The sequence below is a fragment of the Vanessa cardui genome, chromosome 19 (assembly GCF_905220365.1).
Source record: "Vanessa cardui chromosome 19, ilVanCard2.1, whole genome shotgun sequence".
In the NCBI taxonomy this organism is placed as follows: domain Eukaryota; kingdom Metazoa; phylum Arthropoda; class Insecta; order Lepidoptera; family Nymphalidae; genus Vanessa; species Vanessa cardui.
Window position 1 is genome coordinate 9,340,334 of NC_061141.1, and position 27,914 is coordinate 9,368,247.

General features: G+C 31.1%; 1 protein-coding gene and 1 long non-coding RNA gene across 2 annotated transcripts in view; one reads left to right on the forward strand and one right to left on the reverse strand.

Annotated features, from left to right (window-relative positions):
• The window catches only part of LOC124537999, a 116,365-nt gene that overhangs the window by 63,270 nt on the left and 25,181 nt on the right, over positions 1–27,914 (reverse strand). The window lies entirely within an intron of this gene.
• Positions 11,742–27,152, forward strand: LOC124538001. Its single transcript, XR_006966948.1, has 4 exons — positions 11,742–12,269; positions 13,780–13,781; positions 14,603–14,610; positions 27,142–27,152. It is a non-coding gene; the product is annotated as an uncharacterized LOC124538001 (long non-coding RNA).

The following is a 27,914-nucleotide window of genomic DNA, read 5'->3' on the forward strand; positions in this document are numbered from 1 at the left end:
AATACTTTTAACGATCAATAATTAAAACTGTGGAATGGAAGCAAGTTTAAACTAATGTAGTAGTTTGAAGTTGAAATAGCTTTTAAATAATGTTACCGATGGCGTGTGTGAGGATCGGTGTCGCCCACTCATAAGTTATTCGAGCGCCAAACGTCAATACTTTATACACATAAGTGTGTTCTGGTTTGAAGGTATAGTGAATTAGTTTAACTAACAAGGGACATTACAGATCGCTGCTTCGTATGAACAGTATAAATAGTATTTAATTATATAGTTGCATTGTCTGTGAGAAAAAATTAATGGTCTGATAGCGTATTTGCATGTGTGCAAATGAATTAAGAACACAAACAGTCATTATAGGACTCTAGTACAGGAGGATGGTTATTCAAAGATTTTTGGCCATTCATAGCCAAATTGCAACTTGGTTTTCATCAATTTTATTTTATCAATTTTATTTAAGTAACCTTCACATGAAGCGTTTTTGAATCGTCAATAATTAAATACTACCAGCGTTTCGGAAAGCAGCTTCTAGCGAAAAGAAATGACAAGAAACTCGCATAGTTGTTGTTTTCAATTAAACAGATTTACAATGCTGTTATTTACAGTTATTAGTGTCCTATTATGGAACCCGAGCCTAACTTCAGGCGTTTCTTTCAAAAAGTACTTTTAATAAATAATATGATTTATTTATTACATAAGTCATAATGTTCAAGCGTCTTATTACGAAAATTCTAATGAAATCATAAATAAACAAGCAGTCTCTTATTGTACTACATAATTTAAGAAACCAAATTTAGAAAATAATTTACATCATCTAAAAACATTCCATAATAGTAATGTTTATCAAAAACATCGATTAATAAAAAAAGTCATTAATAAATCAAATACAATTAAAAAAATAAAAACACCGAAACAACAAATCACCAAAAACTTTAAACGAGGAAGACGAGTAAACAATAAACAATTTATACGCTGAGCATAAGCCAAGAGCTACAAACAGGAGCCAATTGTGATCAATAAATAACTAAAGCATCCCGTCGTGATATTAAAATACAGTCCAACTGGATGTTACGAACGCGACGACAAAAATAACAAGCAAACAACAAAATTGAAGCAAACGCAGAAATATTTCCACTATTTGAGGTAGGTCAAATGTTGCGAAATACGATTCGAGTATCGTCTGACTTGCAAGATGGACGCTTGGAAAGGCACGACTTAGTATTGCTTATGAACTGTAATCTAATGATGGAAAATTACCAGTGCAGTAGCATTTCTTTCCTGGCATTGAACGTATAATTACACCTTTCTTTACTTTTTCAAACAAGAAGTTCTTTGAAAGTAAGGTACAAAATATTATGTATATTTAAGTAGCAGAAAAATACTATTGTCAATCGTTTTGAAAGAAATGCGACTGTTCTGATTTATCTATAAGAAACGATATAAAATACTGTATAAGAACATATCCGATTCGAAACCTATCTATTATATTATATTTATTCTTTTTGAGAAACCAGATCAATGTTCAGAAATGTATATCATATAATAATATAAGTTACCATCGTAAAACTTCATTAGCAACATAAAATTACAAACAAACAAATTCAACATAGATATTTACTGATTAATTGAAATTAATGCTGAATGTATACGTAGCTAAAGGTATTATTAAACTTATCGAGTAATTATGTTATGTTCGCAGCTGATTCTAAAACAGGTATTGATATAACAGTCTGCAAAAGCCCTACACCTGGGCTAAGACTTCCTCTTCCTTTTGAGGGGGTTTCAGAATGCACCATTTGCTCCAATGCGGATCGTTCGATAGAAATGTGACAGAAGAATTATGACCACATGAAAATATAGTGCTTGCCTGTGTTTAAACCTGCACTCTGCCGAGTCTCAAAATTAAAGAAGATCAAATAATTAGAAGAACGAACTTACCTCTAACCTTTACAAATAAAAATCATTGGCATTGTTACGTTTACGTTACGATAAGGTTTACGTTTATAAGGCATGATAAACTTTGTAATAAATACGCATTATTACTTGCCGATACAAGTATAACCTTTATGCAATCCATAACAAATTGTGTTAATCAGTTCTTATGCACATATTATTTCCATGTATAATTTGAACTAAACCTTGAAAACCAGTTATATGCATATCTAGTCTAAGAATTTCATTACTAGGAGAAAATATAAATTAAAAAGTAACAAAATATTATATTTATATTCTTCAAATTAATATAAAATATATTTCATAATCGATAATTCACTTTGATTTGATTGAATTTTTAACTACAAAATTTATAATCTGAAGGTTAATGCTATAAAAAAATTGGATGTATATTAAACTATTACTCGGGTAATGAAATGAGAAGTAATTTTAAATTACCTCACTATTAGATTGAAGTGTAATAACAATATTATTACAAATCAACATGCATAGCTATTCATAACATTAAACTGTAATGAGGTCGCCATTATAAATGAAATTATTATTTAGAGAACTTAAATGCCTGTGTTCGTGAAACGGTAATTACATTGAAAATAAAAATTATGAGAGAAATTAATTCATAATCAACACATGAGTGTGACGGTCAAAGAACGACGTTTCATTGAGACATGAAAAACGTCGTCAAAGTCACGTAAACAGGGTCGAATTGTATAACTATTAAATGTAATGTGTTAAGCATCGACCTCAAATTTCTAGCATTTTTGCTTTGTACGTTACAGAACCTCTGTTATTCTAAAGTCATCACAAACATGCTCGAGGTTAAGAAGTGGTCCCAAGAATTCCTTGCGGTACCCCACTCATCTACCGTTGCAAGTTCATATATCTCGCCTTCGTTAATAACTTGTTTTGAGCTGGACTCTTTATAATTAGAATCATTAAAGCGTTTTTTTTAAAACTTATGTAATTGTAATGTAGCAATAGAGTCATGAACGTAGATATGATTGATATCATCGTGAATTCCTTCGCCTTCTAGGTATATTGATTCTTTAATTATTTCTTGTATAAAAACTATTCCTGTAGTGCAATTTATAACAACATATAGAAATATTTTCTTTACTTTTTACTTATTTGGAATTAGAATTTTATACTTTTATGAGTAAAGTTTAAGAGTATTCGTACGAGTTTAATTTAATTAAAAAACTACTTAGTTCGCTGAAGTTGTTTCGTCAGTTGAACAAGTTGTTGAAAGGCTGTGCATTATATTAAATCGCATAGCACTATAAAATGCTATATATGTGTATGTGAATTAGACAAAGAGTAATCACACACATTCCATTTTTAAATTTCTTTGAAGAGTAACATATATTAACGTAATTTATAACAGATAACAATTCTCCGAACTCGTACTTTTATTTTGAAATAAAGAGCGCTGAAAGAGGACAAAAATGAGTCACAATAAAAACAATACGACAAGCGATTGTAAACTAGGTCGACCAAAACAAGGAATAATTCATATTATGTTGATAAATTAGAACAATTTTATTTACGTGCCTTATTTTTTTCAACTCTTAAATCAGCGAGGGCATTCGAAATTTAAAATATCAAATCAAGTATTTTTTGTTATTTTTTGTAGTTATGTATTTTTAGATCAAGTAAAAAATCTATGAATTCAATCGGATATTTCATAATATGCAAATAAATAGATAACCTTGCCATTATTAAAAAAAAAAAACAAGTATATTACTCAGATATAATAAAGACATTTACCTATTTGCTACTTAAAATAACGAAATATTTTTATTAAAACAAGACATCAAAGCTGTCATTTTTATTGTAGTTAAATTGAACTAATTTATTTTATATTATATACTGGAACTTGGTATCTTTATCGTTGTGCGCAAATATGAATAATGCACATCGTTTGTGTACGTGATGACTTATTCCTGCGAGCGTTATGTAAGGTTACTGTCCATCAACTCCATTTGTAAGGTATTAAAGATTAAATGAAATGTATCTGTTTTGTTTACATATTTATCTTTTTAATTATACACGTGTTCTGTTTTAATGTGGCTTCGTCTTTTAGCGCTAAGTATTGGGATAGCGGTTGTCGATTATTGCCACTGCGATCGATTCTGTATTACTATTACTCTCTATTACTAGCTAAACCGTCATACCCCATTTTACTCTCACAAGGAGTGAATTTAAAAAAAAAAATTATGTCTATCCCCAGAAACATCTTCGTCAAAAATACCATCTATATCGGTATATTATTTAAGAGTGAAGATATAATGAATAGAGCTACTTTCGCATTTATATTATTAGTATAGATTCATAAATAGACACTTTTCAAATATACTAGATGGTCAAAATATACTAAATTCACACATTAACACATGAACAATAAAACTGTGTCGTCTTGTTTAAAATTAAATTCGGTGCCTCGATATTCGTTGGCTGTACGAATTCGGTATTCAAATATTTCCCCGAAACGATCTAATTTTTCAATCCTGGTCAAATCAAATTTGTTTTTATGACACTTAGAATGTTATTGGATACTTATTTACAATAAAGGAGAACTAAAACTGTGCGATTGAACATTTCCATAATAATTGAACAAAATATTGGAAACTTAGAAAATCTTCTAAGACAAAAGTTCACGATACAAAGATGTCGAGAGCTCTGTTATAAGTTTCATGCACGGACGATATACATACATATGTATTTATGTATATATGATTTAAATATTTTCCTGTTCCGTGTCTAAAGATAATGATTATTGGATTTATTTCATTGTTTACTTTGAAAGTGTTCACGGACTTCCTCCATACATCTCAGTAAAGACAAAATATATATCATCTTATGTGTCACAACTCACAACGTTTATTTCCTGGCAATGTCCTTTAACACCAATCATGAATTATTTAATTCGTGATATCATTATATCGTTAATCAAAAACAGGAGCGAAAATATCCATTTAAAATTTACTTTTAGAATATATTTTAAAATATACCTGAAAAATACATGACCTTAGAAAATCATAATTCAACGATTAATTGAGTTACATTTCAGATATCAAGTAAAATAAAAACTAAAAATCATAAAAGCGACGAGGACAAATATAATATGAAAATGGCCAAGCACAAAAAAACAAATATAGTACACTTGCTATAGTAACGTGATTGAAACGTCTGCAAGAATCTCCATTGATTGATAAAATAGGGGTAAGAACTACTATTTGGTGCCTGGGACGTATTTGAATTTTACTACCTTCACCAAATACCAAAATAGTTACATCTAATGGTCGTCTCGGATGTGGCATTGAATAAACGTAGGTAACAACGTAAATAGTTACGGTGTATTTTATCGATTAATGGTTTTGTTTACGCTAAACCGCTCGCTATCCGATATTTCAGGAGCCGCGTTGGACACGTGCGAATGTGATAAAACGTTATGTTTACGACTAGGAAGATACCTTAGTGTTTGTTTTTAATATACTAGACTAGACGTGTCGTTTTATGTCTTATTAAGATTAGAACGGTTTCACCACATTTAAGTACTTTTCCGTTAAGTTTTAATTGCTGCGTTTAATTCACTTTTTAACCCATTGCTTTGTTTGCTTTGCTTTGATGTTAATTATACATCCATTCATTTAAATTACAACAATAAAATGCTCTTCTAGAAGTTAAATGAGAGCGAAAAACTAGAGCTACCGTCAATTGTTTTCAAATTAAAGAGCTACTTATGATGTTTTGCTCCTATTGAATTTATAAATAAGTACAGCTAAACGCAAACATTTTAGTCATTGATTTAATTAATATTAATGTCCTTTTCATATTTGCTATTGTTTTCACTTTAACTTATCTTTAGACGGATGCACAGTTTGACTTCTTTGCACAACTATTGAAATTTAAATCGTCGTTGGTAGCTTTTTTCTGAAAGCAATGGAATAATTATTAATCTATACTGGTGATAAAGAATAAATAATATATACACAAAGATTATAAATGCAGATCGCAGGTTACTATGCGAACCTCATTGAATAATAACTAGTTATTTTTTCTTTCTAATATAAATCTCACATATGTATAAAACTTCGTTAGTAAATCTGCATATTTTAGAAGATCATTGTGACGGTGTGATGTTGCCAAATCGAGATTTAACAGCAGATGTTTAATCTCTACGCGTAAACGTTCAAGGTGTGTACTCCAACCTCCAACTATACATATATACATATAGATAAATAAGTAATTGTTACCAAAGAGATGACAGCGATCTTTGAGAACAATACCATCTGTACATAATTGTATTATCAGTTTGCAGAAACAATTTAAAACATGTAAAATACCTACAATTCTAAAATTAATTTCTTAATAAAAAACAAAAACAACTGCGATAAATACTCTTTTCTACAAATTTAATAGAAAAAAAAATAAAACGTTTTTTGTTTAAAAAAAAAAGAGTATCCCAAGTCAGATGAATACAGACCCAAATAAAAACATATACAGAGGAATGAAGCATTAATAATACAGACTAGGTATTAGTATAGTTATAGTTTATAGCATATTAAAATTCCATAATCATTTTGTAATGTGTAAATTTAATTCTACGTTTTGAATTACAATTTATCATTATTACATTAATACATGCATTTCTAGAACCTATGAAAGTGCATGAATATATTCAACGAGGTTTCCACGATAACGTGACATCACTGATTATTATGTAACCTTTCATAGTTAATAAAACGGTTGTAGTGTTAGCATGGAATATTCTAGAATCAGTGTCCTTTTGTAAGATGATCCTAGATGTACAAAACAAATATATGCGACCATCATCAGATATTCTACCGCCGAACAGTAATATTCAATATTGTTGTGTACCGGTTTGAAGGGTCACTCTTGAGCTAATGTTACTACAGGCACAAGGGACATAACATCTTATTTCCCAAGGTTGATGGCGCATTGACGATATTAGGAATGATTAGTATTTCTTACAACGCTGTCGTCTAAGGATGAACACTTAACAACTGGTGGCCCAATTTCTCCTACGTCTATATATTATTGAAGAAAAGTGTCGGCAATTCTTAAGACGTTGTAGTTTATTTTTACAAATATATAGTAATAGAAAAATACGCCTTCGTTCTCACAGCGCCAAACATAAAAGAAATAAATTACCCACAGGAATTTTAGGAAAACTTTAATAAAAAAAATGTCAATTCCGCATAACATTATTTCCAAGAACACATGACATGTGCAATAAATAATAGTAACTACTGCAATTAATTTCATATATTATGAGGTTAATTGTGATAATTATACCTATCGTTGCATAAAGTCAATTTTATATAAATAGTCATTTTGAAAGAAAAATATTAAAATGTAATATATTCAAAAACATTTTTTCAACCCTAAGAAATCAAAATCGAATATTTTTTCTCTTAAGGCCATCAATTCAATAACAGTATTTACGACGTACCATTATCGTATATAAAAGCCACAAAAATAATATCGTATAGCGACGAAAAACGTACCCGGTCGGCCGATCTTAAAAGTCCGTCAGAACATGTTACATGTACCGCCTCCAAATAAATGGAATACGGTCAAGAACGATAACAGCGTATGACGTTTAAAATAGTTATCACGGGTCAATGACCTATCAAGGAGAATTTACTTTTTTTATTTTTATAACAGAAAAGGTCTTCAGCTTCAAGCCTAATATTACAGGTCTCATATTTCGCAATGATTTCTTATAATGAATAGTGGTACGGTAATAATTAAACTTGAGCCGAGATGGCCCAGTGGTTGAAACGCGTGCATCTTAACTATGTAACACGAGTACATATTACTTTTTAATATTTTAATTACAGGGACTACCTGTAATGTACTTCATTTAACAAAATGAGATTAAATGCCTCGTCAGGCTCTTGGTTACTTTAAGGCTGCAGATCCTGGGTTCATGATGGCGAATACAAATATAAAATTATCAGATTTTTCAGTCGAGATATTTTCAGTTAAAGAAGTTTTATAGTTCACAGTAACAGTGAAAATTCTTAAAGTAGAGCAACCTACATCAGCATTTCTGTAGCTTTACCTAGTTATTATGCCATCAAGGTAGTAACTTCTTACTTCTATACGTAATGATAATCATAGAAGCACTAAAAACAAACGATAAAACTCGTCGTAAGCTATACATGAATCATTGCGTAATCCGGTACTCAGACCACAAAAACCGCAAGTCGACTTCGACGATAAGGTCGGAAGGTAATTAACGAGAAGAATAAAATTCACTCGACGTAAAAACAAGTCAGGATAGACCGGTGCTGAGATCGCGTGAAACTTAACTGATGATCGCGAATTCAAACCCTAGACATGACTGAAAGAAAATCTGGCAAATTTTTATTCACCAATCCCGATCGAAGAAGCGCAGCGGTACATAAGCAACAATAGAAACAAGATACATCTAGATTCTAGTTAAAAAAATATTATTGCTCATTAAGTTTGTCATCGTCATTCGTCGAAATGAGTTATGAAGGTTGTTAAGTCAATTCCAGTTTCAAATGTGAACTGACACAGCGTGTAAATATGTGGGAAATTGATATAACAATAATTTCCAATGCGGGTTTTAAATACGCAAGAGGCAGAATTACTCACGATAATTTTTCAAAGCTGAGTTCATATAACGCGTAAAATTCGGTCTTGAAAACTTAATAGTCAGAATTTATGTCTACTAGCGTCGGTTAATCCACTGGGCCATTGCATCTTACTCTTGATGTAATGCTTCTACCGAACCATCATCGAACAACCACAACATTATCAGTTTAAAGATTCATGTTACGTAAAATGGTACAATAAATTATTACTTAAACATTCTTAATGTGCTCTTAAATGAAGTACTATGTAATTCAGGAAGTACTTTATTATTAATGCTAGTAATTATGTAAGACTTGAAACTAAAATATCTATTATTAAGTTGGCAAAAGTTATATTTAACTCAAAGTAAAAAGCACCAGAACCGTTACATTTGAGAATAAAATTGAAATACAGTAACAGAAAGATTTTTTATTAAGTACAAATGTATGTACAGTGTAATTTTTATATATGTATTCAATTATTGAAGAATATAAATTTCAAATAGATTATTTGATAGTCAACGACAGTATGTCTAACAGCTCGGTTATTTGAAGGGAATTCGGATGCAATGTTTGAGGACAGTACCACAATAATGGAACTTCAAATTTGAAAAATTCTGACACCTGTCAAAATTTTTTGTTGATTTGTTGCAACCAATAAATCCTTATTATACATTTGTTTATACATAAATACTATTATAGTATAAAGGAAGTAATCCTGGATTAAAGATACAAAAGTGAAATAGACAGAGTAAATGAATTGTAAATTGAATGAAGCAGCTTCAAACAAAGTTTTGGAACCGAATTAACTAATCGTTTAATGGTATAAGTGGTTTGAAACAATTTTATAAAACAATTATAAAACGCTCAACATCTAACTGTCTTCGTTAACTCGTTGAGGTGGAGCTAAAGCTTGTTTCCATTGTTTAGATAGATATGCTATCAAGTCAATCAAAACAAAAGAGCTGTCGTGTCTGAAAACACAAAGAATCTTCTTCAGATGAAAGCTAGATCTATTGTGAAATTAAAGATTAAGATTTATATTTTTGCACATCTAGGAATGATTCGTAATAAAAATAAAGAAAACGCCTGCAACTTATTTTCATGAATATGTTTTCAAAATTGTCACATTGTAATGCACTCATTACGAAATCATAGAAGGAGCTGAATTGGTCCAGTGGTAAGGAAAACATCGTGAGGTAGCCTGCATGTGTCTAATTTCATCGAAATTCTGCCACATGTACATTCCACCAACCCGCATTGGAACAGCGTGGTGGAATATGTTCCAAACCCTCTCCGTAATGGAAGAGGAGGCCTTATCTCAGCAGTGGGAAATTTACAGGCTGTTACTACTACTACTTTACTTTATTTTAGGAAACCATATCCTACGACCGTTGTTCTAAAAAGATCATCAATTGAAATATATAAATAATGAAAGTGAGTTCGTTTATTTACCGTTAAAAACAAATCAACACCTCAACATATCGTGATGAAATGTTTAGTATACGTACGGGTTTTTTTACAAACAGACGGTTTGTACCTTGTTGTTTTTAATCACTACAAACCAGAAATACAAGAAGTGCAAGTCCCATGGGCAGTACTATACTGTAAGAACTTACTCACTTCGAATCTCGCACGCATGGTGTTGAAAATTAACAGTTATACGCTTTTTGATGCGTCTATCACTTTTTGACATTTCGAGTTTAATTTCTGCTATGAGTTCCGAAAGAATTATAACAGATAAAGCTAGGTGACACCTAGTAGAACTCCCAGATTCAGATTCGAGCTTGACCCTTTAGCTATTCACATATATCACTAATCCAGAAAGACATCGTCACAATTGCAAAAATCTCTAAAATGACTTTTTCATTCCAAACGATCTAATTTCGTACATACTTTCTAGTGTAATATTGTCAGAATTATTGTGTCAATAGTTTTTGATTGACATCTATATAATTTTTGCAATTGTGACGTTGTCGTTCTGGATGAGCGATATATGGAATTTAAGTTATATTTTTAAAATAGTTATAATTTATGAAACACATTTAAATCGTTTTTATCGAGGTCAATGGAAACAGTTTCAGTTGTACGCCGCTCTGTGAAGAACATTGACAGTTCTCGGAAATAACAGCCCACATCGGAATTATAGACAGACTCCTATGTATTATTCACATAAAGTTATTATATAATGAACAGAGTAGGTTAAAGACGTTTCCACGAAATGATAACGAGATGTAAACGGACCAAATTATATAGGTATATATTTTTTAATCGAATTGAAATATAATTAATGCTTCTCACATCAAATTCTATTATTTTATTAAATTACCAGCGACCCGAACCTGCTGATGCTGATACTAGTACACGTGCCACTACGTAGTCGGTCCCAAAGTTCTGTCATATATGAAAATAGTGATAAACAGAAAAGTACCAATCCGGTTTTTATAAATTATATATTATATGAAAGAACATTTAATAAGGAATTATATTAACTTAAAATTATTCAAAATGACCGCCCTTATTTTTAATACAGGCCTTTAGTCGCCGCGGCCAGTCGTCTATCGCAGCACGCACCATATTCATGTCTATTTCAGCGACTGCTTTTATTATAGCTGACTTTAGACTGTCCAAATTTTTATGGGGCTTAGCACACACCTTCCTCTCTAGGACTTGCCAAATTTTATAGTCCAGAGGATTAAGGTCCGGACTGGAGGAAGGCCAATCTTCATGTCTTATGAAGTCGATGTTTTGACGCTCGAACCAGGCTTGAGTGGTCGTGGCTTTATGTGCAGGTGCAGAATCTTGCTGGAACACAAAATGATGTCCTGGAAATAACGTGTTGGGCAGGTCTTTGACATGCTGATCCAAAACCGTCTCTTGGTACACTTTTGCACTGGTTTTGACCCCTTTTTCGCAAAAATGAACCTCAGTTGGTCCGTAGTAGGAGACTCCTAACCAGACCATCACTGAAGATGGATGATGCCCATGTTGCACCCGCGGAACTCTTTTTGCTGCTTCTTCAGAGCTCCCAGCATACACTCTATCATTCTGTTTATTGTACTTTTCTTCTATATCGAAAATTTTTTCGTCCGTAAAGAGTATATCACGATGTCGATTTTTCGCGTACCGTTTAAACAACACCCGGGATCTTATGAGTCTTATTGCTTTTAGACGAGCATTAAGTAGGTGTCCACTCTTTTTTTGTAAGCTCGCAACTTAAGGTCTTCGTTTAACACCTTTTTGATAGTTTTTCTACTGACCCCCATCTGCAATGCCATCAGCTTCTGTTTTGGGACAGGATTCCTTCGTATGCGTGCCTTGATTGCTTTGATCGCTGCTGGTGTCCTTGCGGAGCGTGGCCGGCCAGTTCTTTTCTTATCCTCAACACTTGAAACTTCATTGTACCTATTTATAGTACGATACCCAAACCTAAGCGATATTTTTAAATTTTTGAGCAACTTGAAAATGGTATTCGGCGAGTGCCCACAGCGGTGCAACGCTAAAACTGCTATTCGGTTTTCTTTCATGGTCCACTCCATCGTGAAAAATCGCGGCAAATGATAACTTTTTGTTTTTTAATAATTGACAAACATTCAAAAATGGAATGCAATTAAACTTTTTTAAATCGTCTTCGAAATTGGAAAATAATGTGCCAGTGACAGAACTTTGGGACCAACTACGTATATTGTCTACGTAATATATATGTACAAAACACCATCCTCTGGAATCACTCTTATCTCTTAAAAAAACAAGCATCAAAATCCTTTAAGCAGACATACATAGGTACAGACAGCATTAAACGACTTTTTTATACTATGCAATAATAATAAAGATCGATGTTCTAAATTTGAATCTGCGGAATTAATTCGAACGATTTCCACAGATTAATTATTTACGGCCATGAATTTGACTTTTCTTTACTATGGTAGCGTACGCTATTAATTCCAAAAAAAATTTTTTTTTTAATTTAATCATGGCATTCAAATATATGTAATATATTAAAGAAGTTGTAAATATTCTAAATAAATAGCTTAGGTACTAACATTTTATATGAAGATAAAACAACCCAGAACCAACGAGATTAATCTTACGTCAATGATATTAAATGTAATTACGCCATTTTCCTCGACTCCCTGTTTGCCGTCTCGATAAATAATGTAATGACATAAAAAAAAAATAAGGACAATTATATCATAGCATGGTATGTCATGATCAAGTCAGAGATTCTCAACCTTCGTAGATACCGTACCTTATTAGCTAAAGGATTACTTTAAGCACGACTAGGTTTTTATACCCAATTTAGTTACTTAAATATTATACAATTCAGTTATACAAACGAGATTATTTTTAACCTCATTTTTTACTTTACTTACAAACTTAAAATTCACTCATTTCTGACTTCTACTTATAAACTTTAAATGCAAGTAACAACTTGTAATATTGCTTTGTCTATTTTGTTATGAAATAAGTTAATCCTATGCCTAAATAATAATGGCCCGAATAAAACATAATGTGCCACAGTCTATACTAATATTATAAATTCGAAATTAAATTTAATATGAAGCTAGCATGAACCTTAAGTAAGAACATACACTACGTTTTTTATACCTAAAATCAGACATCCAACCCTTAAACACAAGCAAACACGCGGGCGACAACTGGGTCTATATTCCATTGTCCATACATGTCAATTTATTTTAATTAAGACGAGGAATTATTGTCGTGACATCTATGTCTAGTTTTAATTTTTTTTTTTTTAATACTATTTTAACGCATCAATATCCACATAAATACATCCAGAGGTCCAAAGATTGATGACATATGACAAAAATAATTACGTTATGCCGTACCTTCACTTCAAAGCAATTATATGTTCTCCGAGGTTATTGATACCCACTACTGTACAATATGATTTGTCATAGCAGCTCTAACCTCGCTCCGACGAAACAATCGACAATAATATCAGATAAAAAAGATCTGATTAAAAAATATCAATGTCAAAAATTGTATGGTAGTGTGCTAACTTTCAAAGTAACAATGAAAACAAAAGCGGACCTCCAAGAATTTGCATGTTCGATCATTTTATTATTCGAACAAATTCCACGTACTCAGTCTAGACCATCTGACATAGAATTTTCTTTATTTTCTATTCATATATAACAAACGAATGAATATATAAAGAGTCGAGATGGCCCAGTGGTTAGAACGCGTGCATCTTAACCGATGATTGCGGGTTCAAACCCAGGCAAGCACCGCTGTTTCATGTGCTTAATTTGTCTTTATAATTCATCTCGTGCTCAGCGGTGAAGGAAAACATCGTGAGGTAACCTGCATGTGACAAATTTCATAGAAATTCTGCCACGTGTGTATTCCACCAACCCGCATTGGAACAGCGTGGTGGAATATGTTCCAAACCTTCTCCTCAAAGGGAGAGGAGGCCTTTAGCCCAGCAGTGGGGATTTACAGGCTGTTGTTGTTGAATATAATATACCCTAGCATATTAAGTTGACTTATACCGAAAAATCTTGACAACATTGCTTTTTTTGCTGGCAATCAAATTAAAAAAAATAACATTTTAAAGAGTAATATATCTCGACGATTTAATTAAAAAAATATATATTATAAAAATCTATTTTATTTATTGAATACAGAAAGGCAAGACGGACAAAAGGCTATGCTTTAACAGTTACAATTGACGTTTTTACGTAAATTCATGGGGAATAGAATGTCGTGCCCATGTGTAACTACTAAGCATTACTTTTTAATTTCAGGTTGTCCAACATATATTATTATTATTTTTAATTCAAGGACTGTAACTTTTATCTGTTTGAATAAGTCATTGTTTCACGTTACCTCAATATTATAAAACAAAGTCGCATCCTATATGGAATCCTTTATTCATTTCATCCTTTACAGAATTTAATTTAAATGAATTAAATTTTCGAACATATTACAGATCTTTAATAGTGGCTTATATTGGCTAATGACAAAAAATATATGAAAATAGAGTAATTATAAAGATTTTGTAGTATATTTAGTATCAGCATTGCTACCGTGCGAAGGCGGGTCGCTAGGTTAAGTATAAACCTTGCTCGCGGGTGTATGTACTGATTTATCTTTCGTTTCATTTTGACGTCTCTGTTTTCATATTCGAAAGAAAAGGACAGCACAATACGAATGACCCTAAATAACTTCTATACGTGTAATCGTTAATAATAATTAAAATAGTTCCAACATTATTATTTAAACATTTCAAGGGAATTTTCAATGAACGTGTCGTCTTCCGCAATTATTGGTAGTAAGACTATTAATTCCTACGATCGTACTTGCCTTTGCAGCCTTCAATAAGACGCACTAGAATCACTCTAGTGCGTCACTACTTCATAATACCTAAAAAAATATTTTTATTAAATCTATGTTATACACGATTATACAACAGAAATTTTTCTTCAAGAAATGCTACGCTATTTTATCCATATTTCAAGTTTAGAACATTGAATAAAACCGATAAAGCAAATACGCCAAAGATTCTGAACGAAAGTATGTTAATTTGTTGAAATTATTTCTCTTATGAAAATACTTTGTTGTTGTTTAGAAATGTTCATTATTATTTCAAAATTCGATACGAGTACATTTTTTTACTGAAGATCAACAAGTTACGTATTCGAAAATTCAAATTCAATTTCAATTCGAGAACGAATTTATCGTTCGAATGAAATTCAATTTATTTTCAAGTACATAACTTTATTTTGAATTCGTTTTTTGTCCTTTTGGTTTCTTCGAAGAGCTGCGGATACGATATCAATTGATTCGTTAGGATTCTAGGTATTTCAGTGTCCGCGGACAAGCTTTCAATAATTCAACGCCTAGTACTTTTTATTTGGATGAAGACGTTTTATTCTACGAGAATATATCTTAAATCTTCATCGTTGATTAGTAGTAGTCGGTTGTTTTTTACAAACACATGAGAATACGCGCGTTATTTATGCATAAGTATATGCTATGCTGATAGAGTCATATTCTTAAAAAATATTACTGTAGTTAATTACTTTTAGTAAAAACCTTAACACCTAAAGTAGGATTTAACGTTATTTTTAAAGTTACACTTATTTCAACGTTATCAGAGTATATTCAAAGTCACATATATGACGTTGTTGATGCAAAACTGAACATTCACTGCTTTACGTCATATCTCGAATTTGAAATAAAAATAACAAAAGATGAAAAGCTATTGTTCAAGCGTGATATTTAATAATAATTATTATAATAAATGTCGTATATATCAATGACTGACATTTCACGGTGGTGGTTCCGTTGCGATTATAGCTTACAGATTTGCTCAACTGTCTACGAGCTCTAACGAACCGAGATCTACCAAGTATACATACACGTACAGCTCTACAAATTTAATATAGGAATTATGAATTTAAAATACTTGTATTACTGGTTCCTTTTTTAAATTTATTTTCATTCTTTAATAAGAAAAATAAATGGACAGTAATCAAAATCGTCAATACAACTAGCAAGCTGTTATATATATCTCTGGTTATATGGGCATGTATAAGTCAAACGATCCCACAATGTACAAAGCCGCCTCCCGCTGTGTGTATGCTAAGATATTTTAAGCTACGCAACGGATTTAAATACGATTTTCATCAATTAACTAAGTGACTCATGACAAATATTCATATGTATAATAATAATAAATGTATATTATAATAGAGAAAACCTGAGTTATTCAACTCTTCGGCAAGAAAAACAAGAATTTTTCTTTTTATGTTCGTTCTTCAATGTGAAAGTTGTATATACATATATAACCTTATTGTGAACTGTGTGAAGACTACTTGTCTTCATACAGTTCACAATAAGGTATAAAATAATATTTAATAATATTAGACAAGCTTTCGTGACAAGCTCTTCGTTATATGGGAGTGACAAAACACAAACGAACTACCTGTAATTAATCAACCTGGCAGTCGTAAAATCGGATAAAACGAGTTATATTACATCAGCTCACGTAGTAGACAATATTTTACTTTTTTAAAAGGATTCAATATAAAAGTATGTACATGTAAAACAATAAGGTACATGATGCACTCAAATCAAAGCCATAAATGGATAGAACAAACACCAATGAGGTCGCAACGAAATTAAAATACAGATATAAAAAATTAAATTAAAAATTTCACCGCTCCTAATTAATTAGTGTCACATGCTTACCTATCTCATCTTTTATCTAACACTTATTATTATTTTGTTTTTGCGCTCGGTCCCCCAAAGCGAAGTTTTTTTTTAATATTAATACATACTTATACAAATAGGTACTTTAGAATTAAATTTCTTTTATTATTTTTTACTTTTTAAAGGTAGCTCATGTTTTTTGTGGCGGGGGTTTATGAAATTTTTAATTTAATTTTTTATTTTATATTTTTCAAAGGTAAACATCCTTATAATATATCTAGTTAAGTTGTTAATACGTAGGTTCTTGTCGATTTAAAACATATAAGTTAAGATTACATTTTAAGATCAATCTTGTTCTTTTTTATTTTACTTGCTAATTAATATTTTTTGTTTCTTAATTATTATTATTTTTTAATAATTTTATTTAATTACTAATGTTTTCTTTGTGATGTACAAGTCATAACCTTTCATTTGATACCCCACTTGAGCATATTTGCAGGCATTCGGTTTTTCTTCCCCACTTTAACCCCCCATAACTTTTAAACGGCTAAGCCGATTTTCATCAAACATGTCTAAGAACATTCGCCCGTAAAATACCTATAATACAAAAAAAACTAAATTGAAATCGGTTCATTCGTTCGGGAGCTATGATGCCACAGACAGACAGACAGACAGACACGTTAAACTTATAACACCCCTCTTTTTGCTTCATCAAACGAATAGTTTAAATTAGGTTGACACAAAATAATTGGTATATTTTATTGAAATTCGTGGATGTTACACTCATACAATGTCCATTACTAAAAGCATATTTCATAAAGTAACTCTCAAATGAATTGTAAAATATTAGACTACTTAAAAGTCGTTACGATTATATAACGTATTTATAGTTATTGTTATTTTTGTTATAAAAAAAAATATTAAAATCACTCCACCCCTTGAAAAGTTATGAGGTAACAAACATAAAAATGAAAACGAATTAATACCTCCAAATACCTCCTCCTTTTAGAAATTTGAAAAAAGCAAACATTAATTACGTAAAGTAAATAAATATCTCGATAACGAAAATCATATAAATCGCTAAGTTTTGATTTGAATGATTTTACACAAAAGCTGTAATAACTAAATATAAAAAAACAATAGAGATGTATGATAAAGTTCATTAATTAATCAAGAACTGTGCAATGAATTTAATTAATAAAATTATTTTGTTGACGGTACCGCGTATCTATTTACTCAATAAATCATTGTTCAATCAAGCTCTAAATATGTCTGAAATTGAATTCGTAACTTGACAATGAGATATGTCCATTCTATCTGGCAGTGTTGGCAGACGCAGGAGGAAAACGGAACAGCATTGTTGACTTGGCAATACACAATACCCACGTCTATACATGTCTAGCTCATAAGGAAATGTAACAAGGTGAAGTCTAGTCTAGATAGGCCTTATACAGAGCGAGTTAAAGGTCAATGGTAAAATATTTAGTCATATTTTTACGTCGTATGTTTTTTTTTTATGGTAAGATGTCAAAATGGGTTTGCTTGATTTGTTATGAGATATAACATTATATATGTATAAATAAGTCTTAATTTTTTTAAAAAGCTAAATGTAGAATAGCCCTGCAACCAAAGGTGATGTAAAAGTCAATTTAGGTCCGGGAAGTATTTAGGGGTAGAAAATTACATGAAACAAGCGTGTTAAGCCGCTCGCGTAAACTAGTAGCGAGTAATCACTTAAAAAGCTACGGACTGATAATTAATCTGTAAGTTAACCCTATAAACTTACATGATATATATGCGTTCGTAAAACAAAGTATCATTTGGTAAGGTACTACTAATCGAACTTGATTTAACTGCAGAAATGGTATTGAAAATATTGGAAGATTTTTAAAAGTCAATCAATAAATAATTTTTAATTGAATGAAGATTTTTACTAATTGACCTAAAAGTAACAAGCTATATATTTTGAATATATTTATTAAAAGCTTATCTCACTCCGCTGCATCACCGCTGTTATGTAAATTTCTTATATGTTAGTCAACATTTAATACCTTTTATTAAATTAGTGATTAACGTTTAATAAAGTTAAAAACATCTGGGTTTTTTGTATTGTTTTCCTCTTTAACATTCTTGAGCGAAGGAAAACGTCAATTTAGACAAATGGGTCGTTAAGAGATCTCTGATCTGCCCCACTTTGAGATCGTGTCAACGCTTTAGCACTTCTTATGATTTATGGATTCCTGGTAATTTGATAATGCTTGCTTGTATTCAAAACGAATGCTTTTGTTTTTTTTTGTGTTTTTTTTTTTATAATATCATTTCATCGATATTATAAATCAAATGTATGATTAATATGTTTACAGATACTGTATATATTATTGGAAGCGTATATTATTTATTAGTAATATTCGGCTGAATACCTTTACATCCTTTAATAAAAAATAATCTTAATAATATGTTTCGCGATTAAGTTAGATATCTCACTAGAATTAGCACGCTTGCTTTTTTTATAAATAGTTCCTATATACATAATAAATAGTTCCAGAATCCTTCAAGCACGTGATAACAATGACTATACATTCCCAATTCAATCAAATGAAAGATGCGTATAGAAGGTGACCTGCTAACTCCAACCCACATGCTTTTGCCGATATATTGGTTTGTAGACATTATACAACACGACATTTAATTATACAACACAAACAAAAACATACTATTGTTCCACATATATTCAACGTAATTATAACGGTTCCAAAAAAAAGTGTTTTCCGAGACTATAATAAAAATTTATTTTCTAACAAAATTTGACCCGCTTCTGTTAACAAGAAATGCATCGTAACGAGGCCAAGAATGTCCACGAGAAATAGCATAATGACACATTTGTGCCAAACACTGATTGAAACCACTTCAAAGGCAAGTAAGGCTACACACGAACGTTCAACTACATATACATATATATAAATTTGGCTAATCGCTTGCCGTGTCGTCCTTCTACGAGTATCACATCCGCGCTGTCTTAAACCAGTTGATCGTTTTTATAAGCACATCCCTATCATGGAATGAAAATACTTTGTAATTTTTATTTCTACAAATTATGCTGAGGTGTTGGGAGATAAAACTCGAAAGGCTGTTTCATGCGCTAATTGTAAAATAAATATTTTCAATTTTGATTAATTTATACTTATTTTAAACCCTTGTTATATTGTAAAAAAATAATAATAATTAGGCATTACAGTGTAACCTACATTTTTTTTATCAAAACAGCACCAAAAATAGTCACACATTATGGTACTTTACTTAAATAAAAAATAATAATTAGGCGTCACTGTGTTACCTATATTTTTTTATGAAAACAGCAATAATTACACATTATTGTACTTTACTTCAAGCAAATCTGAAAAACAACTGTACAAAGTTTATATCTGGATGTATTGGAACGATCAACCGTAAACAAACAAATTCGTAAACTTCCATTATGTAATGTTGTTCAGCTTTAGAATGTACGGGTCATCGGGTACAAGCGACTGATATGTAACGTGGGCCTTGATAAATATTTACTAACAAAACTATCTACTTTCACTTTATAGATATATAAAAGATAAGAATGGAAAATATTTCCTACAGGGCATTTTAATCAAAGATATATATCTATATAATAGAATGATAATGCAACCAAAGTAATTTAAAAACATTTATATAAACTATGTAGCGTATTATGGGATGGACCAGTATTTATTTACTTATAATATACTAGCTGAACCTGTGGCTTTATGCGCAAGAACTATAATTAAAACACACTAATTTTAACCCTTTGAGTAATAAAGAAAAATTAAACTATCTCTATCCCATATTTCATCAAAATCGATTCAGCACTAAGCTTAAAGAGGTAACAGACATACAACAAAAAACAACAACAACAGCCTGTAAATTCCCACTGCTGGGCTAAAGGCCTCTCCCTTTTGAGGAGAAGGTTTGGAACATATTCCACCACGCTGTTCCAATGCGAACACGAGATGAATTATAAAGACAAATTAAGCACATGAATCAGCGGTGCTTGCCTGGGTTTGAACCCGCAATCATCGGTTAAGATGCACGTGTTCTAACCACTGGGCCATCTCGACTCTTCAGACATACTTACGCATTAATAATATTAGTATAGATTATGTGGATCGACTTTCGAATTGAACCCATAAAGGGTTAATAGGAAAAATCTTGCAATCACTCAAGACCGAGACACAAGAAAGGCCATCGATACTAATCTCATTTACGTCATCTTAGCTCAATAATTTCAATGTGAAAAACATATTAAGTTGTGTCTAACGTAATATCGATTTCATTTGAACTTTAAACTTTAATGTCATAAACATAACGTTCAATTAGATTAAGCAAGAAGTGTTGTGGTTATGACGAAAGTTCGAAGATCGCTCGAATTTACAAGATTGAATAGAATTTAATGCAAGGTTTTATACGCCAAGACGTTTTCACGTGTGAAATCATTGTTAATAATATGATGAAGGAAAACGTGAGGAATCCTGCATATGTCTCATTTCAACCCGCATTAAAGCAGCGTGGTGGAATAAGCTCCAAACATTCTCCACAAAGGGAGAGGAGGCTTTAGACATGCAATGAGAAATTAACAGGCTGTTACTGTTGTTAGTAATGTTTACAATCAATTGAATCAAAATTATAAACGAAAAAAAATGTTAGAACGATGATAATGATAATAATAATGGTCCTAATTATGGTATTAGTTCTATTCATTAACTTCATCACATAACAGCAATCCCTTTATTTCAATACAGCAGTGTTTTTAGAGCTCACTTCTCATTTCAACCGTAAAAACTACATAAGCGTATCATTGTATTTAGACTCATATATATGTTTTTCAAAGTATGTCTCAGTCTCATCCAACAGTAATACAAAACAATAAAAGATAGTGTTAAAAATAAAATGTATATATAACACCAGTTAGTAGAAAGAATCTTGACAATATTAAGCAATTGAGACTCTTTGTTAATTGTATATATTTTCATGGTTGAATTTCGCATACATATATTTAAGTACTTAATTGATGTAACTACAAGCACAGTATAAAATGCTATTACTAAATAACTGAATTGATGTTCGGTGTTAAAAGTCACCGCAGCTAGTCGGACACGTAGAACAAATACATAATATACCTCATTGGCAAGCACAGTACAGCGACACGTCGATATTTTACATAATTTCCGTATTTGTATTCTATATATTATAAATGCATATTATCATGAAATATATGTATAATACTATCTACCGTCTGGCTCATCAAATTGAATCGAAGTAATCTTTATTCAAGGCTCATAAAAGCACTTTTGAGTTGTCATGTGAATCTACCACCAGTTCAGGAAGTAGATTCGGCAGGAAACTCAGTAGTTACGCTTTTCTAGTTCTCTTGTTTTATATATCTTGTATAGAAATCAATGAATACTAATACCTCGTATTTGTATCTTTAATATACTCTTGTATTGATAAGCATTATTTAACAACGATTTTTTCATTCGGATATAATAATAAATTTCTTTTTTGGCGATCGAAGCGCCAGCTACTGTCCAATCTAAACAAAAATTGTATCGAAATTAGTCCAAAATCTTTAGTGCAATAATACAACCACTTGTATTTGTATATCCCCGAACATGTCGTGGCTTTGGTATATCTTATCTTTATTTTGGGTATTTTTATATCCAGGCAACATCTAAACTCAAGTTAAGGCTATAACGATAGAAGCGTTAAGTCTGAACTCACCTTAATATGCTATTTTTTTTTTCTTGGTTTAAAAGTTATTTATAACTTTAGTTTTAACTAAAGGAAAATACGGTATGTTATATGCTAAAAAAAAGGATAATCTGGTTGATGAACTCCATATCTTAATCAAAGATTGCTGATTCATTTTGAACAAACACTTTATTATATTTCTCATCTATCGTTTTCAACTATAAAGACAAACTGCGAGTGTCACATAAAACTCTTAAGCGAATAGATATAGCCCGCATACGTTCTGGAATAAACTCAAACCTTCTCCTTTAAGGTACTGGACGCATATGTATTTACTAAGACAAATAAAATTTACTATACCTGCTTGAAACGTATGACCAAAATTTGAGCACAATCATTCGGATGGAACTGGTTTGAAAATTGGTTGCAAGATTTGACCCACGCATTCTAACAGGTGGGAAGTTAAATAACCAGCTTTGGTTCGTTGATTAGATTATTTTTTGGACTATAGTTAAAACTGGAAATCTTCATACACTTGCTGAGTAGGTTAATAAAAAATAAACTTAATAATCTTAGTCATACTTATTGTTATCACTACATATACACACTACAAAGTCCCGCGCGTCTGAGTGTCTTTATATTCGCGATAAACTCAAAAATTACTGAACGGATTTTCATGTGGTTTTCACAAATAGACAAAGGGATTCATAACTAAGGTACAACCTACAGGTATAAATATTAAAGGTTTTTGTGTATACAAGTTCAAATAAAACAACAATTGTTAAACATATCGGAGAAAGCATAAAAAATATATAATAAAAACCCGTGCGATGCCGGGACGGGCCGCTAGTTATTATCTAATTTTACATAGTATACATTGTTATTAAAAATCTTTCAATCTACAACAATTCAATAGAAATGGAGTTAATTTTATGGGTAAACTAAATTTATGGTATTTCATTATAAAAAATATAAATATAAGTTGCTACATGGCTCGTTAAAAATACTGATAATCAATTTACATATTCGAAATTAAATCAAATATGTGTAAATAATGATTAAACAATTCAATGACAAAACGATAAGCGACAGTATTATGTGAATATTTGCGCTGAAATATATACTAATATTATAAATGCGAATGTAACTCGAGTCGAGATGGCCCAGTGGTTAGAACGCGTGCATCTTAACCGATGATTGCGGGTTCAAACCCAGACAAGCACCGCTGATTCATGTGCTTAAATTGTCTTTATAATTCATCTCGTACTCGGCGGTAATTCTGCCACATGTGTATCCCACCAACCCGCATTGGAACAGCGTGGTGGAATATGTTCCAAAACCTTCTCCACTAAGGGAGAGGAGGCCTTTAGCCCAGCAGTGGGAATTTACAGGCTGTCGTTGTTGTCGTTGTTGAATGTAACTCTGTCTGTCTATCTGCCAATTGCTCTTTTACAGCCAAACCATTTATCGAAATTACACTCATTATTACTTACACTTATTAATATATCTGAAAAATTAAGTTACATTATAAACATACTGACATACAAGATTAAAAAATATCGAAATACGAGTATTTATTTATTTATTTATTTATTTATTACATATGGCACACAAGACAGGTTTATTACCTGATAAATATCTAGAAAATAAATTACAAATTTCGAAGATTAGTTACACCCTAATATTTGTGTACACATCAAGCAAGAATACATTAATTCACAGTTAACAATTATACTGTGAATGTTTTTTAATTATTCACAATACAATTCGTTTAAAATTTAAATTATACTTGTATTTTCTATAAATGTTAGTATACTTGGGTTTTGAATCTTTACGTTTTATATATGTATAAACTAGCTGTACCCGCGATCTTGTACGCTTTATAACTCCCTATTATATCAGTTATCTGCTAGTGTAGGTATCGTCAAAATCGGTCCAGCCGTTCCAGAGATAAACTGGATCAGACAGACAGACCGTCGAAAATTGTAAAAAAATGTATATTGTTATATATACCGTGTATAAATATATATGCAATGAGTAAAAAAGGACTATTTTAATATTACAAGCAGACACTCTAATTTTATTATATATATAGATACACACACTTTTTTTAAATTTAATTTAATTTAATTCACATTTACTATTCTTTATAATATCTAAATTTTAATTAATGTTTTTATCTCGTTAGCGCTTTATCAAGTATATTTTCTTAACCTCAAGAGATTTTATATATAAACCACCCACGGTCAATGTTTTTAAATACTCACTAATGAACTGCAATGTGTACAGAATTAAATACAGAAAACTAGCTGAAGCCGCGGGTTCGTCCTCGTGGAATTCAGTTTGTGACGAAAATACTTCATAAAACATAAACTTGTACTTGAATAAATAAAAATTTTAACAAAAAGAAAAACCGACTCCAAACAAAACACTATTTTAAAACAAATAAATATGCACTAAAAAGTAATAAAAATAATTGCGTATTTCTAAATATTTTTTTAAATCCTCCTAGGTAAAATGAAATGAAAAATATTAGACTACTTAAAAGTCGATTTACGATTATATAACGTAGTTATAGTTATTGTTATATTTGGAGCCTTATGTCTTTTTCATATGGATACCATGATCAGAACTGAACTAAATTAAAATGGGACCACACGGGAAGCACTACTTTTCAAACAAAAAAAAAATATTAAAATCGGTCCACCCAGTAAAAAGTTATGAGGCAACAAACATAAAAAAAATACAGACGAATTGATAACCTCCTCTTTTTTGAAGTCGGTTGAAAAGTAACCTATGTAAATAGCTTGCTTTATACTGCGTATCACCTTTCATTACGTCTGACGTTTACATATACGACAAACAGACAGATTTTAGAATTAGACGGAATCATTTTGAAATATAAAGATGAGTACAAAAATATTTATCTTATTACTTTTAATTTTTTTCTGTTGAATATATTTTAATCTATACAAGCGATACATCCAACCCGTATAACACCGTCATCTGTTATTATAAAGGTTATACTACTATGTCAATTTTGATGAAATTTATTACGATACAAATTAGAACCATGAGTCCAGACTAACACTACAAAGTTTCTATTTAAGTTCTATATTCATTTTCGTACAAACGATTGAAGGCAAGCAAGATTAATAATAAATAAATAAATATAAGACAACATCACATACATTACTCTGATCCCAATGTAAGTAGCTGAAGTACTTGTGTTATGGAAATCAGAAGTAACGACGGTACCACAAACACCCAGACCCATCTACATCGACTCGGCCGGGAATCGAACCCGGGACCTCAGAGTGGCGTACCCATGAAAACCGGTGTACACACCACTCGACCACGGAGGTCGTCAAGATTAGTTAAGCAAGTATTAAATCATGTTATAATATGAATACAAAAAATGTCGTTATGTGCATCTATTTATCATGAACTAAGAACAACTGTTTCACCTTGCATGCCAACAAACGAACTAGTTTATATTATTATTAAATTATGTATTATAAGGTCCTTAAGTTGCTATACTAGTATGATAGACATTTAAGGTCATATATACTATTTGGCTATGTCTATTTATATATTCAATAACAAAAAGCCCTTGGCGGCTCAAGAAAGTTTATACAAATCAAAATTAAATTTACTGTTAAAAAGACCGCGATGAGTACTGTGGTGGAATCGTAATAGTAATTTCATTTCTCTTATTTACCTAATACTAGCGGTATAATACCGTCCTGGCTTCGCACGGGTTCATAAGGTTTTTTTAAATATTTTTATCTCTTATTTATCTTTTTTTTTTCCTTTTTCGAGATGATTAACAATTGCCGTTCTATTTCAATTTATCTAAAAAAAAAGCAAAGTATCAGCCTGTGAATTTCCCACTGCTGGGATAAGGCTTCCTCTTCCATTAAGGAGAGGGTTTGGAACATATTCCACCACGCTGTTCTAATGCGAGTTAGTGGAATGCACATGTGGCGTTGGCATGTGGCAGAATTTCGATGAAATAAGACACATGCAGGTTTCCTGACGATGTTTTCCTTCACCGCCGAGCACGAGATGAATTATAAAAACAAATGAAGTACATATATATAGTGGTGCTTGTCTGGGTTTGAACTCGCAATCATCGGTTAAGATGCACGCGTTCTAACCACTGGGCCGTCTCAGATCTTATTTTAATTTATCTACTAAAAGCAAATCTAAATAATATATAGATAATCTAGGATCAAAACATTTATTAGTTAAGATAGATGGAAGATTGACAAAGGACAAAAAAATGTATAATGCAAAGATTCTTTCGTAAATACCTTATCTATATCTGCGAGATTACATTAATTCCATTAAATCCTTTCTTATGTCAATGTCAAAACCAAGAGATACGGCCCTTTTTAAATCTCGAAAAGAGAATTACACATCCTGAGTTTACCCACTTCAAGCATTCGAGATATATTAAACTTCGTCATATTTTCACAGAATTAGGTGACCAACATATACTATTACTGTCTTTAACACTTATTAACATTAAATAGAGATTTCCGAATCAAATTATAAACTTTTGTAAACAGCGATTATTTGGAAATAAAACATTCAAAATATGCAAATGTATCATGTATTTCAGTTTAAATTCCGAATTAATGAAATGAAATAAATTTTATTAATGAAAAAGTCAAATATTTTGTTTGATTAGATAAAGTATGTGATCTTCAAATTAATTGAAATTATGCTATTAATTTGGACGTTTAATAAATAAAACGGTTGACGTCACGTAGAATATTAATATAGAAACAGCGATCATTTATCATACATCGGGTTCAGTGAACTTTGGGCGTCAAACTGTCTCATGTTCGTCAGCACTAATAATAACATGAATTTTTGCCAGCAAAAAATACTAGTGTAATTAAAATGGACAATCGTATTTGGTGTCATTCAGACAAAAAATCTATACCGCGACAGGGTTGTGCTAATCACACATGTTTTTGTCATGAGGCAACACTGAGATAAAAAATATAATTAGTAAATATAAAGATAAAGCAAGTGATATCAATATGTCAAAAGATGCATTAGCCTACTGCTAGGTATAAATATATTCCTCCGATATTATTTTTATTTATGTTAATTTTACACCTCACTTGACGTAAAACAGTACCTAGAAACTTTTATAAGTATTTTAATAAATACAACATATGTAGAAGTAAATATTTATACACATAAATAATGTATCTTTGTTTGTTTTACGTTCATGTGTCATTCATGTAAATGAATTAAACTTTGTACCACTGGTCAGACTGTTTTTAAAACCTCTAAGAAGTTTTCCAATGCAGTACAGTATATAACTATTCTTTTTTATATTCATTAAAATAATATATTTAACTAACTTGACTTTGTATTCTT